This window comes from Entelurus aequoreus, linkage group LG03, assembly GCF_033978785.1.
Source record: "Entelurus aequoreus isolate RoL-2023_Sb linkage group LG03, RoL_Eaeq_v1.1, whole genome shotgun sequence".
Taxonomy (NCBI): domain Eukaryota; kingdom Metazoa; phylum Chordata; class Actinopteri; order Syngnathiformes; family Syngnathidae; genus Entelurus; species Entelurus aequoreus.
The window spans coordinates 63814989-63819383 of record NC_084733.1 but is presented as its reverse complement, the minus strand read 5'-3'; positions in this window follow the sequence as shown (position 1 = coordinate 63819383).

Genomic DNA, 4395 nt, shown 5'->3' with positions numbered 1-4395 from the left:
TTGCTGGGTCGGGTTTGGTTTTGGAATTGGATTGCATTGTTATGGTATTGCTGTGTATTGTTTTGTTGGATTGATTAATTTAAAAAATAAATACAAAAATATATATTTTTTAATAAATTTTAAAAAATAAAAAATCGATTTTTTAAAAATGAGAATAGATTCTGAATCGCACAACGTGAGAATCGCGATTCGAATTTTAATCGATTTTTTCCCACACCCCTAATATATATATACATATATATATATATATATATATATATATATATATATATATATATACACTTTTTGGAAGAGAACTCATACGCATCCGCTACTTTTTAGCAGCTTCCCACACAGCAGAAGACTGCTATACGGATCCGCCTTCAAGTCGCCCAACCCGCGTTACTGTCACATTCGTTTTGGCTCCGCCTAGAGGATACAGCTCCGCCTCTGAAAATTGTACGGTCAGACAGCTGATCCTGAGCGGACTCGTGTCTGATTCGCATACGCGGACGCGACAAACCAAACCGGCGCGCGCCGCCTAGTTATAGGCTCCGCCTACGCGCGCTGAGCCGACCAATGTCTGCACCCGCAGACGTGGACGCGCCTACTAGCGTGTACGCGCATGAGCCAAGATCTCTGGACTTTCTTTGCTGGAACACGAACGTAAGTATAGATGTATTGATTTATTGCTACATTCGCAGTAAAGATCAGCCTTTGTGTTTCCATCATCATTTATGTATGATTGTAATGACGTTGTTTGATATTAGGACTAGCAGTAAAACTTTATATTCTGTAAAAAAAAGGCTATTTTATTTCCAGCGCCGCCTCCCAGAATGCTTTGCATGGGGACGTGCGTCTGACGTCACGTATACAGAAAATTCAAAATGGCTGCACGCGGTAGTTGAGGCCCGAGCGAAGAAAAGTGGAAAAGAGTGTTGTTCGTCAAAAAACCCACACAACGACGGTCATTTTTTCGCCGTGCTATTGTAAAATTGTCTTTTATCTGTGTTTTGTGTTCCGGGGGACCCCGACTCCAGAATGTGAAAGTTTCCCGCGTGAAGCCGGTGAGTAAAAAGTTCAATACAGTTAACTTGGGCTATCTTTTGTCAGAGGCTGTGAATGTGTGTAGGTTACATCCTACGATATTCCACATATTTCCAACTGCTTGAAACGAAAGCGTATTACTTTATTGTCAGTGTTGTTTAGGCCCAGGTCGCAAACGTTACTGCGTTAGTCAACAACGTAACGTTAACGGAGTGGAAACAGCCGTTCTTTGCCATTAATATGAGTGTATTATTTCTTTCTTTGTTTTTTAGTGGAGCTCGAGATCCTGTTTACTGTAGACTAGCTGTGTGTGACGCCATGTTGTTTTTGTTTCCATTACAAAAAAAAAGGTATGTCTCTGTGTTTTTTGGCATAGTTAATTGTAGAAAAAAATATAAAATGAGGTGATGTGAGTGGGAAAAATTGCTGCACATATTAAGGATCCTTTTTCTTGATCTATATTTTTGTTATTTGCTGATGTATATATTTTATATGCTGTTTTTTATTTAATTAATTTATTAGAGACTATTTTATGCTTTATTTACCTTTTTTTGTTATTATTATTTTATTTACTATTATTATTATTATTATTATTTCCACACGTAAGCATAAATAATTGATCATATTAGTACATTGTTTGATTGCTTTGCTTAATGCATTCCATAATTGAATTCCACATACTGATATACTGAAGGTCTTAAGTGTTGTATGTGCGTACAAATGTTTTAAATTACATTTCTCTCTAAGATTATTTTTCTCCTCTTTTTTTTAAAAATAATTGTTGTATATTCTTGGGTAGCAGGTTATAGTTTGCTTTGTTTATTATTTTAGCTGTTTGCAAATTCACTATGTCGTGGAATTTCAGTATCTTTGATTCAATAAATAAAGGATTTGTGTGTTCTCTATATCCAACATTATATATTATTCTAACTAAACTTTTTTGTAACACCGTTAATGAATGAAGTGTACTTTTGTAATTATTTCCCCATATTTCTACACAATAACTCAGATATGTAACACTAGTGAACAGTAGAGAATATGAAGTGATTTTTTGTCTAGAACATGTTTTGCTTTATTCATTATTGACGTGTTTCTTGCTACTTTATGTTGTATATTTTTTACTTGAGATTTCCAGTTCAATTTATCATCAATCATTATACCTAAAAATTTGGTTTAATTTACTCTTTCAATTTCTATTCCGTCTATTTGTATTTGTGTTTGACTTTCTTTTCTACTGTTACCAAATACCATTATTTTAGTCTCACTGAGATTCAAAGATAGTCTGTTTTTGTCAAACCATCTTTTTAATTTGTTAATTTCTTCTGTTATTATTTGTATTATCTTCTGTGTGTTCTGTCCTGAACAAAACGCTGTTGTATCATCCGCAAATAATACTAACTTTAAATCTTTTGTAACTTTACAAATGTCATTTATCTAGACATTGAATAATTTAGGTCCTATATTGATCCCTGAGGTACACCACAGGATATATTTAGCGTTGTAGACGAAACCACCACATTAATATTAAAGATATGGTTAACATTCTTAGTGCTAAATCAATCAATCAATCAATGTTTATTTATATAGCCCTAAATCACAAGTGTCTCAAAGGGCTGTACAAGCCACAACGACATCCTCGGTACAGAGCCCACATACGGGCAAGGAAAAACTCACCCCAGTGGGACGTCGGTGAATGACTATGAGAAACCTTGGAGAGGACCGCATATGTGGGTAACCCCCCCCCTCTAGGGGAGACCGAAAGCAACGGATGTCGAGTGGGTCTGACATAACATTGTGAAAGTCCAGTCCACAGTGGATCCAACACATCAGCGGGAGTCCAGTCCACAGCGGGGCCAACAGGAAACCATCCCGAGCGGAGACGGGTCAGCAGCGCAGAGATGTCCCCAACCGATGCACAGGCTAGTGGTCCACCCGGGGTCCCGACTCTGGACAGCCAGCACTTCATCCATGGCCACCGGACCTATGCAACTCCCCCTCGCAAGGGACAGGGGAGAAGAGGAGAGAAGAAAAGAAACGGCAGATCAACTGGTCTAAAAAAGGGGGGGTCTATTTAAAGGCTAGATTATACAAATGAGTTTTAAGATGGGACTTAAATGCTTCTACTGAGGTAGCATCTCTAACTGTTACCGGGAGGGCATTCCAGAGTACTGGAGCCCGAATAGAAAACGCTCTATAGCCCGCAGACTTTTTTTTGGCTCTGGGAATCACTAATAAGCCGGAGTTCTTTGAACGCAGATTTCTTGTCGGGACATATGGTACAATACAATCGGCGAGATAGGCTGGAGCTAAACCGTGTAATATTTTATACGTAAGTAGTAAAACCTTAAAGTCGCATCTTAAGTGCACAGGAAGCCAGTGCAAGTGAGCCAGTATAGGCGTAATATGATCAAACTTTCTTGTTTTTGTCAAAAGCCTTGCAGCCGCATTTTGTACCAACTGTAATCTTTTAATGCTAGACATAGGGAGGCCCGAAAATAATACGTTACAGTAATCGAGACGAGACGTAACGAACGCATGAATAATGATCTCAGCGTCGCTAGTGGACAAGATGGAACGAATTTTAGCGATATTACGGAGATGAAAGAAGGCCGTTTTAGTAACACTCTTAATGTGTGACTCAAACGAGAGAGTTGGGTCGAAGATAATACCCAGATTCTTTACCGAGTCTCCTTGTTTAATTGTTTGGTTGTCAAATGTTAAGGTGGTATTATTAAATAGATGTTGGTGTCTAGCAGGACCGATAATCAGCATTTCCGTTTTCTTAGCGTTGAGTTGCAAAAAGTTAGCGGACATCCATTGTTTAATTTCATTAAGACACGCCTCCAGCTGACTACAGTCCGGCGTGTTGGTCAGCTTTAGGGGCATGTAGAGTTGAGTGTCATCAGCATAACAGTGAAAGCTAACACCGTACTTGCGTATGATGTCACCCAGCGGCAGCATGTAAATACTAAAGAGTGCAGGGCCAAGAACCGAACCCTGGGGAACTCCGCACGTTACCTTGACATAGTCCGAGGTCACATTGTTATGGGAGACGCACTGCATCCTAAAGATATTCCCCTCTCCTTGTATCCCTTCTCCCAGCTCCACCGTCTCGCCGAGTGCCAGCAAGAGTCATGAGTACTTGTCAACTCGACTCCTCAACTGGAGATAACTTTCTAGGTAAAGACTGATCTCCAAAATGATATCTCAGCATCCAGTAACCATGGTTAACAGATCACAACCATTTAATACCAATTTATCTCCCTTAGCACCTCACCATGGGGAAGGATGTATTCATATGCCTTCACCAGCACATGCATTAAACATGCAGAGAGTTACACAAGGTAGGGACTGATCTCTGTATACACT